Here is a 15930-nt window from a genome sequence, read left to right as displayed (position 1 = left end):
GTAAATAAATTCTTAAAAACAAAACAAAACAACTATGGTATCAGAATACTCTTAGAAAGAGCTGGTCAAGAGATGCTCACTCCTAGGAAACTATGGAAAGATACTGTGTTCAGGGGTCAAGGAAAGGCAGGCAGGGATGGGGACAGGCTTGGGCTCCATGCAGTAGAGCCCCACAGAAAACTCTGCACATCCTACACCCTTGAAAAAAACCTTTAGCGTTAGAGTTGTGCAATTATGTATGTCATCTGACTCTCGGTATTCTCTCAGATATCACTGAAAATCATCACCTTGTTGATGTGAGGTAGGGAAGCTGAAAGGACTCCATTTTAGAAAGGCTCCATCTCTGTTTTCTGCCATTTACTCATGTTCTATATTTTGCCTCTGAATGGACAAATAAACTATGTTCCCACTTCAAGGGGAAAGCAAACAAAAGTTAATCATTCTCTGAGTTTTGTCCTAGGCTCCAAACACCTGATAACATCTAAGAAGAGCCAGATTCCAAACATGTTCCAGGATGTTAGCTTCGAACAAACGTTGCCTGATGCTGGTTTCAACATTCCATAGTGTGTTCAGTGACTAATGAAATGACACCTGCTATTTACATGACACTCACCCTACCCTGGATTCCTGAAGAAACATGTGCCCTAGATCCCTTTCCAATAAAAACTCCAAACCCTTCAGCAACCACAAGACTCATTCTCCTTTCCTTTCTGAGTCTCCCAGACAGGACTACTGCTATTCTGTGTCACATATGCTATTCAATAAACTCTGCTTTCACTTTCTCTGGCTCACATTTGATTTGTATCCTGCATGAAGCCAAAGACCCTCTTGACCGATCCTGTGAGATGTCTCTCCAGGTCCTTCGACCCAGCCTGCCTGCATCATAAGGAGTTGGGGACTGGAAACATTGACACTGGGATACTGTGACTTATCTGTACATACAAACAGGTAATATTGCCATTTTTGTTACGCATAGTCTATAATGAGCCTGATCAAAGTTTAAAAGCTAATTTTTGGAGATTTCATAACATGTATGTTTCTAAGTGTTTTTATGTGGATTAGCTGATGTAATACTCAAGATTAAATGTTTGCATCTCTTTGTATTTCAGATTATTTGCATTTTACAGGTAAGGAACCTGAGGCACAGTGAGTTGCAGTAACTTGCTGAAGATCAAATAGCTCTTAATGGTGAATCAAAATATGTCTCAAAACAAAAGAAAGAGAAAACACAATATTCCAAAACCTGTGGGATTCCGCAAAAGCAGATGTAGAGTGAAATTTATGCTATAAATGCTTGTATTAAGAGAAAAATTTCAAATCAACCACTTAATACCACAAGGAGATTGCTGTTTGATTTCTTATTTGGCCCATTGCTTGTGCAGTAGTGTGTTGTTTATGTATTAAATATTTAATATTTTCATTGTAGATATTCCAGCTTTGTTTTGTTGTTGACCTTTAGTTTTATATCACAGTGGTTGAAAATATACTTGGTATGATTTCAGTCTTCTTAAATTTGTATTATTTGTTATATCTCTTTTTATGTGATTTAACGAGGGGAAATCTTCTTTGTGTACCTGAAAAAGATGTATATTCTATTTTTCTTGGATGCAGTGTTTTATATAGACCTTTTAGAACCATGTATTCTGAAATGTGCTTCAAGTAAACAACATTCTTGTTGAAAAAAATAACTTTAACTGAGGGCACTTTGTTAAAAATGAAGCTTAACAAAGAGAAGGCGGGTAAGAGATGGGTGAAACAGGTGAAGGGGATTAAGAGTACACTTATCACAATGAGCACTGAGCAGTATATGAACCACTATACTGTACACCTGAAACTAATATAACACTGTATATTAACTATACTGGAATTAAAATACAAAAACTGAATTAAAAAAAAAAACAGCTGCTAAGAATGGAGATGGTACATAAATCTGGAAAGCCTAAATCCAAGGGTCATGCTTTTATTTATAATACCATACTGCTTTGACAATCAATTGATTATTGTTTCAACTGAGAGAAGAAATGGGGAGTTACCTTTTTTGTCACTGCAGGTTGTATAGAGCAAATTATATGTAATTATTTTTTTTCCAAGATCTTTTCCTCACTGCCCTTGACTATTGTCTTATCTTTAATGTACAGTGAATACCATAGACCATCACATAGTATAACTGGATCAGGCAACCAGTTCTTTGGTGGATAAAGTAAATATATCATTATCTCATTGGAAGAACAGTTGTTCACTTTTAGAGAGTCCCTTAGTCTAGTGCCCACTGCTGTCCCAGGACATCTAACACATATCTTTAATTTACAAATTGCTGTCTAAACGTCTTCTATAGGAGCTCTAAGATCCATGTCAGATAATTGTTTTAAATAGTTTCATTTTTTTCAAATAGCAGTTAATTCAAGAAGCAGTGTGCTAGATACCTTTATTATACAATACTCCTCAGTACACATACTCCTTGGCACACTTGCACTGGTCATTGTTGCTATCATTGCAAAATACAGTGCAGAGCCTAGGACTTCATTCAGCCTAAACAACGACAGAACCCCGAAGCTTTCTCTGACACCATTTACCCAAAGTATAAGGCCTTGTCCGTGAGGACATCCATCATCACCTCATGTCCCATTTGCCCTATATGTCTCTGATGAGGCCACTTGTACCTATCTTTACTACCATTTACTACCTATCTTTACTGTCTTTATTACCATTAGGTAGCCAGTTTACTCTGGATTCACAAAGGTTAGAAAGATAAACTTCTGCTTTTTGCACCATCTTAAGTCTTATTGACAAAAGGGAGAATTGAGGAATTTCCAAGAAGACTGGGCAAGGAAATAATCAAACTACTGAATAGCAGTTTTAATTTCACCTCCTCTACTTCTCTTGAGCTAGCACCAATGCCTACATCATGCATGAATTCTTAACCAAGGTAAATTAGTGAAGTAGAGCTCTGTCACTTTATCTTAAAAATTACCTCTCACTCAATGAACATATCAGCTATGTCTTTAATGAGAATAGCGGACTCCCTTTTTACTTCTAAAAGGACAAAATCCTATTGTCAATTTGCAATGCAGAGTTAGTTTTGCTGTTGCCTACTGCCACATTCTTGACTGGCATTGATGTATTAGAGAGAGAAGTTACTGAAGCCTTGTTGCAGGCACTTTTGCATCCTTAGAATGTGAGCCGAATATACGAATTAGGAAAAAATCTCTCCAATGCAAGTTAATAAAAAAATACACTTTAGTATCGTTTCACTTATGATCAGGCAAGGCAATAAGACTCTTGAGTTACATTCCTCCAAGTTCTGTATTAACTTATTCCAAGTGTGTGTGTTTTAGGTAAAAGACTGTTTTTGTATTTTCTATTGAAATGAAAAGCTCCCTGCAAGGAATCAAATAGACAGAGATTTACATTCACCCAAAGGGGGAAGCTTTAAGTACAATGGTGTTACTATAATCAGTAGAATGCAAATTGTGTACTCCAGGGACCAGAAGGCACAATTTTAACTTCAGAGGTTTCCAAGTAAAGGAATAGTGCTATTCATTTCCTAAGATTTTCAGATAATATTATGGCAAATTTGGGAGAGCCTGTGATAGCACCTGATCCAGATAGATGTAAACTTGTGAATTAATAACAAAAATATTAGGATATTGCTCTGATATTTAATTTAAAGTGTTTCTATCCCGGAGGGGAAAATATAGTTCAGCACTGCTCACAAAAATACGTCTTATTCTTGGGATCCCTGGGTGGCACAGCGGTTTGGCGCCTGCCTTTGGCCTAGGGCGCGATCCTGGAGACCCAGGATCGATTCCCACGTCGGGCTCCCAGTGCATGGAGCCTGCTTCTCTCTGCCTGTGTCTCTGCCTCTCTTTCTCTCTCTGTGACTATCATAAATAAATAAAAATTAAAAAAAAAATACGTCTTATTCTTTTTAGTAAATTCACTCATATTTTATTATACTTTGTTAGTGCTGTTTCCTTCTGTCTTTTTTTTTTTTTTTTTAATTCATGAGAGAGGGAAAACGAGGGAGAGGCAGAGACATAGGAGGGAGAAGCAGGCTCAATTCTGGGAGCCCGACATGGGACTCGATCTTGGGAGTCCAGGATCGTGCCCTGGGCCAAAGGCAGGCGCCAAACCACTGAGCCACCCGGGGATTCCCCTCTCCCTTCTGTCTTTATTCTTTATTTTTTAAAGTTTTTATTTAAATTCTAGTTAACATAAGGTGTAATATTACTTTCAGGTGTATAATACACCTCCATATGACACTGAGTGCTCATCACAAGTGACCTCCTTAAACCCCATCACCTATTTCAACCATCTACCATCCACTCCCCGCCCTTTGTAGCCATTAATTTGTTCTCTATAGTTATGAGTCTGTTCTTGGTTTGCCTCTCCCTCTCTTTTCTCTTTGCTCATTTGTTTTGGCTCTTAAATTCCTCATGTGAATTAAGTCATATGGTGTTTATCTTTCCTGGAGTGACTTGTTTTGCTTAGCATAATACTTTCTAGGTCCATCTATGTCATTGCAAATGCCATAGTTTCATTCTTTTTTATGGCTGAGTAATATGCCATATCTTCTTATCCATTCATCAGTCGGTGGACCCTTGGTCTTTATTCTCTCTTTAAAAATGGATTTGGAGTAAATCAATTTCATGGGACAAGAGAAATCTTTTTAATGAATGTAGCCTAGAAATTGTATTTGTTGCATGTGGTATAGGAGATTCTTTATTAGATATGGCACTTGGGTACTATTCCATTTAATTAACATAACCCTATTAGGCAGATGCTACTGCCATTATCTTTTTATGAATTAGGAAATTGAGGCATAAAAAAGGTAACCTGTTGGGGCACTTGGGTGGCTCAGTGGCTGAACATCTGCCTCTGACTCAAGTTGTGATCCTGGGGTCCAGGGATCAAGTCCCGCATGGAGCTCCCCAAAGGGAGACTGCTTCTCCCTCTGCCTATGTCTCCATCTCTCTCTGGGTGTCTCTCATGAATAAATAAATAAATTATTTTTTTAAAGGTAAACTGTTTTATCACATATGCATTAGATAAAAGAATATGAATTTGAATCCACAGTGGTCATTTTCAGAGACTGTGCTTTTTAGTTAGGGTGACTATATGTAATTTACCACCCAAATTGAGATAATTTTGAGAGTTAAAGGGGGCCCTGGGCATAATTACACTGGGACAGTAAGTGTAAATTGAGATATCTCAGGAACACCAGGATAAATGGTTACCCTACTTTTTTTTTTCTTTTTTAATTTATTTTTTATTGGTGTTCAATTTACCAACATACAGAATAACCCCCAGTGCCCGTCACCCATTCACTCCCACCCCCCATCCTCCTCCCCTTCTACCACCCCTAGTTCGTTTCCCAGAGTCTTTAGTCTTTATGTTCTGTCTCCCTTTCTGATATTTCCCACACATTTCTTCTCCCTTCCCTTATATTCCCTTTCACTATTATTTATATTCCCCAAATGAATGAGAACATATAATGTTTGTCCTTCTCCGACTGACTGACTTCACTCAGCATAATACTCTTCAGTTCCATCCATGTTGAAGCAAATGGTGGGTATTTGTCGTTTCTAATGGCTGAGGAATATTCCATTGTATACATAAACCACATCTTCTTTATCCACTCATCTTTCGATGGACACCGAGGCTCCTTCCACAGTTTGGCTATCGTGGCCATTGCTGCTATAAACATCGGGGTGCAGGTGTCCCGGCGTTTCATTGCATCTGTATCTTTGGGGTAAATCCCCAGCAGTGCAATTGCTGGGTCGTAGGGCAGGTCTATTTTTAACTGTTTGAGGAACCTCCACACAGTTTTCCAGAGTGGCTGCACCAGTTCACATTCCCACCAACAGTGTAAGAGGGTTCCCTTTTCTCTGCATCCTCTCCAACATTTGTGGTTTCCTGCCTTGTTAATTTTCCCCATTCTCACTGGTGTGAGGTGGTATCTCATTGTGGTTTTGATTTGTATTTCCCTGATGGCAAGTGATGCAGAGCATTTTCTCATATGCATGTTGGCCATGTCTATGTCTTCCTCTGTGAGATTTCTGTTCATGTCTTTTGCCCATTTCATGATTCGATTGTTTGTTTCTTTGGTGTTGAGTTTAATAAGTTCTTTATAGATCTTGGAAACTAGCTCTTTATCTGATACATCATTTGCAAATATCTTCTCCCATTCTGCAGGTGGTTACCCTACTTTTAATCTCCATTCGGTGCTGCCCCAAGTTTATTATCACACTATGTTGACAGATGGAGCCTATATGTAGGGTAATGGTTGCTCTGTAGTAAATATAGCCATTTTATCATTTATGGAAACAATATGTACATACCCAGTAAATACTTTCATCAGTAATGAATCCCTTTTCTCAGTTGCTACTACCACATGGAATATGAGCTACTACTAAGGGTGCCACCTGGGATATTTATTTTTAGGGGTACCCCAACTTCCTTGTCAGAGGAAATTAGCTACATCCCACTTACTTAAAAGAAATTTGCTGCTGTGAGAATGAAGTCCAACTTCATAAATTCTGTAGCATAGACTTGCATCACAAAATAAAGTGAATGGTGACAAATCAAAACAAATTAAGCAGTGTCAGCTTTGTTAGTCTTCTGTCATAACAACGTTGCTTCCAGAATGCAGATCAAGCTAAATGATCATTAAGGTAACCACACAATACTTTCATTTGATGAAAAGACATTAATTCATTTCTAACTCACTGAGTGAAGTTACATGCTAAGAGACTGATGGAGTCTTTCCTGAGGACAATGAGGATTTAACTGGAAATATGTCATTGACAGAGAATAACTAAACCTCAGATAATGATGGCGGAATTCAACTACTCAGAGCATTTCTCATACATGTGAAATTTCCTTTAAAGGGAACATGTGAAGCTGCCATAAATATAGAGTCACCAAGTGCACAAATTAGCTCTTGTAATAAACAAGATTAAAGACTCCGAGCATTGCAATGGGCTTGGTTAATCAATAGGCACTTGAAGGAACTTTAAGATTAATCAGAGTGTAGGTTCTACATTCCATCTACAGGAATGTCTCTCTGAAATCCTGTATATACTCAACCATCGTTTACTTTGCACTTAGATGTCGAGATCTAGCATGTATTTTAGTTGAAGGATAAGAAATAGTCATTCCAGTTACATTGCCATTTAGTGGGGGGGGGGGGAAGGAGAGAGAAATTTGCTATTTACCTAAGTAATTTAGCAGCACATAACCATTTGGTTATACGTTAAAATATCGAATGTTAGAGAATATCAATAGGAATGTTGGGGTAAAGATATCTGGAAACCTCTCTGTAAAGTCATGCGAATACTAGAAAAATTGTCATAATTACCTGGATATAGAGATGTTCAAAAGGTGCTATAAAAAAAAAAATCCGGCTCATAGTTGGGAATCTAGAAGTCCTTGCACGTGGGCAGGGCTATATGTATGCCCTACAAACATCTAAGGAGGCCCTAAACTCTCAACTCTGGATAATGTTGAGGCTCTGTGTGAGCAGGCAGTGAAACCTAAGGTGGAACTGTGAACTGCCTCGTAGAGTGGAGAAGGCATAGCCAGCCATCACAGAGTTCCTGTATAGCTCTGACCTCTCCTTCTTTTATTCTATTATTGTCACAGATTCTGTCTATATAAATTGTGTGCCCATCTACTGGGATTTATAATTATCACCTTATATAGATCTCTTAAATTAGGAGGAAAAAGATGATAAAAAATACATATATATTTTTTTCTAAACTAAATTGGTATATACTAGGTATTAATCCTCTGGAATTCACAAAGAAAATAATTCTTAAAATACAGCAAAATAAAACAAGGAAATTAAAATAATTCAAGTAAATTCATTTCTTTAATATCAATAATAGCATTAATAGATGAAGGCAGAAACAAAAGGCATAAGACATAGACAATAAATAGCAAAATGGATGATGTAAATCATATCAATAATTCTCCTAAATGGAAATGGATTAAACACTGCAATCAAAAGGAAGAGATTAAAAGAATGGATTAAAAAATATAACTGCGAAAGAATGAAACCTATCTACCAAACAGTAAACAGAAATTTAGAATGGCTATGCTAATACCAGGCAATGTTAAGACAAAAAAAATGCTACTAGAGAAAAAGAAAAAAACATTTCCTAATGATTAAAGTATCAATCCATCAAGAAGACATAGAAGTATAAGCATATATGAAACTAACAACACAGCTTCAAAATACATGTGGTAATATCCGACACAGCAACAGAGAGAAAATATTCAGTAGTTGGTAGTGTCAGTATCTCATATTCAATAATAGAGAGTCTGGCGATAATAAGAATCAGAAGATCAACAACTTAATGAAAACCGGCTAGACTTAGCAGACAGCTACCCAAAACTCCACATAACAATAGCAGAATATATATTCTTCAGTGCACATGAAACACAGTCCAAGATAAACCATGTGTTATCCCATGAGACAAGTTTTAATATGTTTAAAAGAATTGAAATCAGGGGCAGCCCTCGGCACTTTAGCACCGCCTTCAGCCCGGGGCCTGATCCTGGAGACCTGTGATCTAGTCCCATGTTGGGCTCCCTGCATGGAGCCTGCTGCTCCCTCTGCCTGCATCTCTGTCTCTCTCTCTCTCTCTCTCTCTGTCTCTTTCTCATGAATAAATAAACTCTTTAAAAAAATAATTGAAATCATACTATGTTCTCTGACCAAAATATAAGTAAATTAGAATTCAATAATAAAGAGAAATTTGGACAAGTCATAAATATGTGGAAATTAAATAATACACTTGTCAAAAAGCAAAGTCTGCACTTGGATAAAACAAAGCAGAAAGCTCAATTTAAATGTGAGGCTTTTGACCTGCAAGCAGGGAAACTCCAGGCTATGGGTCATTTAATTCCCAGTTACTCACCAACTAAGGGATTTTTATGGAATACATATGAAAGTTATTTCGCTTTTTCAGCTGACTGGTTGCTTAGGGGTCTTCTTTCTCATTTGGATCAGGGTCACTGAATCAGGGGAACAAGGAAGTCCACAGATGACATGGATAGCTTTGGCATTTGGGAATTGGCTAGTACCCTATGCTGATTTCTAAGAAGGGCTATAAACTCTCATAAGGAAGGATTCTGTTCCTTCATGTGCTTGGTTTGATCATTTCTATTTTGTTCCTGACGTAAGTGACTCCACTTTAGTTAGGTTGTACACACTCCTCAATAACCTTTGGATCCAGAGGGAATCATTAGGAAAATTAGAAAAGACTTTAAGATCAATGAAAATAAAAAGGCAACATACCACACTTAGGAGATTCAGTGAAATGATTTCTGTCACATGGAGCTTTGATTGCAGTAGGTAGAGACAAATAATAAATAATAAATTGACTAATCAGGTAGTTTTCTTAAAGGCCATGGTCTGTGTCACATGTCTTTTATCACAGTTCAGGACATTTTCCACTCTGTCACATGCTATGGTTTGAGGAAAAGACTTTTTTTGAAAAGGAACTACTAACAAGATTTTATTGGTAAGACAAGAAAAGCACTGGTTCTTTCTTCATCTCCCCTCCTTCCCAGAGAGGCAGGCTGGGGTCAAGGTAGTGACTGACATGCAAGACATACCCATATACCAAGAGAGGGATTCCTCTCTCCCTTGTGTTCTTCTTTTTCATGGGTAAGTGTGGAAAGCATTGTTTTTAGTGGGAGAGTCCTCAAGAACTCTTTGATATGAGTCAGTCTGGCTTTTTGTACCATTTAGTTACTGTCTGGGAACCAGGAATGTGCACTTTCCTAGTGCTGGTTCCATGTTTCCAGACAGTGAGGATTATAGGCACCCCACCTTCTATTCCCCCATGTCTTAACTGAGGGAGGGAGCCAGCAATCCACGGGAAGCAGACATGGGTACAAGGTCCAGGGCTGCCCTCTGCTAGCTCATTGTTCAGGCAAAATGGTAACCAATTATGTATCTCTATCTCAATTTTGACTAAAGGGATTTTGGCTATTAACTGCATCAATATGCTGAACTTCATATTACTTCGTGTACTTATTAGCATATCTCAAAGGTCTTGGATATCTTATTTTAAAATAAGGAAAAAATATAGAAAGTGAGCCATGGGGCTAAGGAAACCTCCCTTCCATCTTGAAATGAAGGGATTGCCCGTGTTGACAACCACATACTGACTAAAGAGATTTCAGGCTCAGATTCTCGCTCTCTCTGGAAACACTATTTTCATGGTGCATTTAGCAAATGCTTTATTATAATTGAACTTCTATGAAACTACATATTATGCAAATAAATTAATTACCATTTGTAGCATTACAATGGCTAGTAAATCAATTCATAATTATATGACACTTAAAATAAATAGAATAACACTCTTTAAATTTCCCTGTTGAAGTGCTAATGCATAATATGCTCAGTAGCAGAGCAATAAAATAGTAAAAGGCGAAGCAACATCATATGCTGAATCACGGGTACTGAGCGTAAAATGAAGCCACAATGACTACGAGCTTTGCTCTCTATCCCTGTACACAGAAGCCTTTTGAGCACTCTAGGTACCCCAAAGAACTGCCTATAAATGTATCCAATATACTTTTATTTTCATAATCAGTAGCTGACATTAAAGGCCAGAACAGAGTATTTGTTGAGATAAACTTAATTTTTCTCTAATACGGAGTATTCTTTCCAAGTAGTCACTTGTTTCAAGAGCATTGCTTTGCCAAGCAAGAACTGATAGGGTAAAATTTAAAAATAAGAAAGGAAAACTCCTACTTGAGCATTGTACTTGCAAAACACATAGGGTGGGCACAGTACTGTTAGTGGTAATCCTCTTAAGCATTTCAGTGGAGGAAGTCTCTCCAGAAATCGAGATATAATTCAACTCTAAAGACAGGCATTAGATGAATCTGGGGCTCTGGAGAGACAGCAAGAATAAAGCATCAATAAGCAACTATTCCTTATTTTGTGTTTCTTTATATCCTTGTCAATATCAGAAGATCCTGTAATCCAAAAAATGGCTATAATCCAGGCAAGCATTTGATGTATCCCAGAGGTCGCATACATTTGAAGGCCTTCAATAGGTAAAAGAGCCAAACTGGCTTATTTTATTTTATTGCTACAATAGAAATTGCACATGTACATATACACTAGGAGCCATGCTCTGAAGAGCAAATGGAATGTATAATGAGATGTGGCTTTGACATGCTTGGTTGGCAATGTTTTCTCCATTCCATAGTAAATCATAAGAATGGCAGCAACATGCTGTCAGAATGTATGATAAATAATAATTTCCTAAGTCCCAGTCACTCTGAACCTCTAGATGAGAAGAAAACCAATTTAGAAGCAGTTTTATTTTGTGGCATGTGGTCACAAGAGCACAGTTCTAGCAGCAGGGTGCCTGGGCTCTCCAAAACACTTATTTGTGGCCTTGGAAAACTCGGTTCAATCCTCCAGTTCTAAAATCTGTAAAATGTGAAGATTTGAAACCTTACCGATTCACCTCTCATAAAATGTTGCAAGCTTGAGATTAAATATTAAAATAACTAATTATCATCAATTACTAGATTCAATAAAATTGTAGGTAGGACCTTGTTAATCAAATCTCATGTCCGTTGATTCATTACCTAACTTTAGAAGCACTCAAAGGACAATTGTTTCTCTTTTAATATTTGTCAAATACTGATCAGTGAAATTACTCTGAAATGTAGCAGAAAAGATCTCTCTTGAGGCCAGTAGAGGAAAAAAAAAAAAACCCACAAAGAACAAAAACACCTCCATCTCTGCAGGGTGTTGAAGCAATTAGAGGCCCGTATTGGTGGAATGCAGGAAAGTGAGAGTGGTAAGTCTGCAGGGAGGGTTAAAAATGTGGCTTGACTTTTAAAATTTGGGGGATAAAGAATAGATGCATGTGCACACTCATGAATGTGTGTGTGTGAGAGAGAGAGACAGAGACAGAGACAAGACAGCATTCTCCTCTGCTGGGTGACCCTAGTTTCACTGAGGTCTCTACCTAGTTAGAAGAGGTTGGAGGACCTTCACAACTCAAGCAATGAGGAAGCACCCATGGGAAACTGAAACTCAAAAATGTGAGACAGAGAGTGCTTGGAAAGTTGAGGAGACTTAATGCTCATCTTTTGTACGGAAAGACATTAGGGAAAAACACTCATTTTCATTCCAATTCAGAAGCCAAAACTGAGATGAAGATGCTCCTCCTTGCTCTTGCTAACATTACCGAACCCCTCTGCTTCCTCCCTTTAGAAAACAAGAGAGGCTGTGGCAGAGAAATTTTCTTGAACACACAGACACCAGGCCTCATCAAGTATGCTTTCTTGGCTCTTATATTAGGTTTCTGTGGAATTTACTCAATTATTTCTTTAAAGCAAAGGAAGGGTTTAAAGTAGTACCTTTAAGTGCTGTCTTGCTAAAATCTCTGTAAGTGATTGGGCTCAAAGCAGGGTATCATAAAATTTGAGGAAGGCATTCTCTACAGAAAAGCCAGTATGATTTTTTTAAAAATTTTTATTTATTTATGATAGTCACAGAGAGAGAGAGAGAGAGAGAGAGAGGGAGAGAGAGGCAGAGACACAGGCAGAGGGAGAAGCAGGCTCCATGCACCGGGAGCCCGACGTGGGATTCGATACCCGGTCTCCAGGATCGCGCCCTGGGCCAAAGGCAGGCGCCAAACCACTGCACCACCCAGGGATCCCCAGTATGATCTTTAAAAAAGTTAAAACCTAGCACATTACTGCCATGCTTAATATCCCTCCATGGCATCCTACAGCATCCCGCTGCTCTTAGAACAGCCTGGGTCCTTGCCACAGCCCAGATTGGCTGTCCTATATCTTCTGCTGCTTCTTCATTTCCATTTGCTGGTTCACTGTACCTGAGGGGGGCACCACCTCCTTCTGTTTCTCAGACAGGTAGGCACGCTTGAGCCTTTGAGACTCTGCACTTACTTCCTCTCTTGGAATTTTCTTCCTTCATCTATTTACATCCCTCAGATCCTAGATTAAGTGGCTCATCTTGTGAGATGCATTCTCACTGACCTTATCTGAAGTGATTTACCTCAGTTATTTTACTTGTTGCTCTGTTCACTTCAAGGCGCTTAACGCAATCAATAATTAATTTGCTTATTATGTACATCTTTATGATCTTTATTCCCCACTACAATGTTACCTCCATGATCAGGGATCTCATCCTTTTATTTACCATGTTATCTTTAGTACTTATTTTTTTTTAATTTTTTTTTATTTATTTATGATAGGCACACAGTGAAAGAGAGAGAGGCAGAGACACAGGCAGAGGGAGAAGCAGGCTCCATGCACCGGGAGCCCGATGTGGGATTCGATCCCAGGTCTCCAAGATCGCGCCCTGGGCCAAAGGCAGGCGCCAAACCGCTGCGCCACCCAGGGATCCCTATCTTTAGTACTTAGAACAAAGTTTTGCACACAGTACAGACTCAGCATTTGCTAGATGAATGGAGTTGCACTAACCTCTGCTGTGCTTTTAGTGCTAAAATCAATTCAGCCAGAGAGAGTTGTGCATTTTGTAGAATATTAGAGACGGATCACTTGTGAGAACTAGCCTACCGTCCTTATTTACTGGAGATGAAATGAGACATCATATAGTTATCCTTGGGCCAATAGTAAGTACTGCTATGACCACATCACTGAAGGAAACATGCCCCCAGAGAATTCTCCTAGAGAAGCATACATCTTTGAAGTCTTTTGGTGACATAATGCTGTGTATTTATGAAGGTCAAGCATATTATCAACATTTACCATCTGAATAGAAAAAGGGCCTTGATTTTTCCTAGCAATAGAGGAAATTTTTCCCACCCAGTATTAATTAGCTCAGGAAGTCATACAGCTTTTCATATCATCCTTATTCAAGAAACATCCCCTCACTTTTTAAAGAGAGAAAGAGAGTAAGAGAGGAGAGGGACAGAGGGAAAGGGAGAGAGGTCATCTTAAGCAAGTTACACACCCACTGTAGAGCCCTACAGGGGGCTCTATCTCAGGACCCTGAAATCATGACCTGAGCTGAAATCAAGAGTTGGTCGTTTAACCAACTGAGCCATCCAGGCCTCTATCCTTTATTCTTTTTATTATGCCTTCATTATGTTTTTTCAGCTCACTACACTAGGAGAGATTTTGTTTATATTAACATCCAACAGGGAAAACACTAGAATACAATCTAATATTTGATTGAGTTACATTTAATTATTTTCTTTATCAAAATAACTACTACATAATGAAATTCTACTAATGCCATATCAGTTGAATTATAAAGACAGGCATAAATCACAAAATGAAATCAAATTTGTGTAGATTAAAATACTTGAGAAAATTCTGAAATATTTAAAGTTAGTATTTACAATACTATCAAGTTTCTCTTTAGACCTCATGTTTTCAGCAGAATGAGATGTCTAAAGATTAGCTAAATCATCTCTTTTCCTTCAGACACAGTTCTAAAAAAAAAACAATGACCACATAAATTGAACAAACATGTCTCGATGCTTAAAGAGAAGACAAGGAAAAGGAACTTTACTGCCTTACTCAGGCTTTAGAATATTGAAGCTTCCAATTTCTACCTATAGAACCTCTCACTGAGGTGGTATTTTGGCTGCTGGTTATATGTAGAATCTTCCAATTACTAATATCACATCGAAACTGAAACCAAACATATGTAAAGATCTAAAACTTTAAAAAATAGGGAATAGGATCACATACACATTTGAGGAATAAAATTAATTTGTGAACGATAAATACATTTCACAGAGTGAAGTTATAAGCTGATTAAGCAGAAAAAAGCAAATAAAGTACATATGGGTTCTAGGTACCTGGCTAGCACTCAACAGTTGGTGTTTTCCTTCACTGTTTTATATTCCATAAAATTGTCTATACACGAATAAATATGCTCAGTGACCATGTTTCATATAGAAGAGGGCTTTTGTGAGGGTGAGGAATGACCATTTAAGAGCATCAGTTAGGCAATGCCACAAAATAGCTGATAGCCTTTCATATATACATACATTAGCTGCACAAAGCAACAATTTTACTTTTGCTTGCTTTTATTTCAACTTGCAGACCATTTTATGCCATTAAAGATATATAAAAGATGTGAGAAACACAAATGAACTATCCATTGTATACACTCTTTCTAGAAGCTTAAAAGGGAAACTTAAGTTATGGCCTATTCTATTGTTGAGATCACTCAGAAAACCAAATCGAAACAATTAAATTATATCCCTTACTGCTACCCAAGTACAGATTTTCTGGATTAAGATTTTCTGGTCTGTGATAGCATCTTTACTTAGCATTACATTCAGGTTATGGAAGAACCCTGCAGTGCTATGCTACAAGGCCATCCTGAACCAGGAAGACTAATGGCTAGAATCTAGTTTTTCCCTTGATCATAAAGGATAGCACTCTGACCCTTGTCTCCAATTTATCACAAGGTATTCTATTTCGATTCACCTCTCCCCTGTAACATAACAAATTAGCCCGAGTGGAACATTTGGCTGTAGTGCTTTCACAAGAAGGCTGGACTAGATTTATGTACACTTAAACCTGTGCCATTTGCTACTTCTTCTCCATAAGAATAATGATGGTAATGAAAGATTAGAGTGACCATCTGCATTCCTCATGGACAAGGCATGAAAAGGCTCACAAAAAGCACAATGTTGACTTTCCACTTCAATATAAAGTCTACAGGTCAGAAAGTAACAAGTTTTCAGAGGTAATATTTGAGAGAATCCAGCCAATGTTAGCATTTTTCTCTCTCAATTTGGCTATCCAAATGAGATGAAAAGAACTATCTGCCTCAGGAGAGATCCTATGAGAGCATGGAAGATGTGGTTGTTCCTAGTATATTTTCAGCTGCTAAACACACCATCACTCAGCCTTAATATATATCTATGTATATAA

At 38.0% G+C, this 15930-nt stretch overlaps 1 long non-coding RNA gene across 1 annotated transcript in view; it reads left to right on the top strand.

Moving 5' to 3' along the window:
- The first annotated feature begins 321 nt into the window (after positions 1 to 321).
- The window catches only part of LOC112672163 (uncharacterized), a 37986-nt gene continuing 22377 nt past the window's right edge, over positions 322 to 15930 (top strand). Inside the window, exon 1 of the long non-coding RNA XR_003144076.3 lies at positions 322 to 948. This is a non-coding gene — a long non-coding RNA (uncharacterized LOC112672163). The remainder of the gene's footprint in view (positions 949 to 15930) is intronic.

This window comes from Canis lupus, chromosome 10 (genome assembly GCF_003254725.2).
Source record: "Canis lupus dingo isolate Sandy chromosome 10, ASM325472v2, whole genome shotgun sequence".
NCBI classification, from domain to species: domain Eukaryota; kingdom Metazoa; phylum Chordata; class Mammalia; order Carnivora; family Canidae; genus Canis; species Canis lupus.
This window is presented reverse-complemented; position numbering and strand designations above follow the sequence as displayed.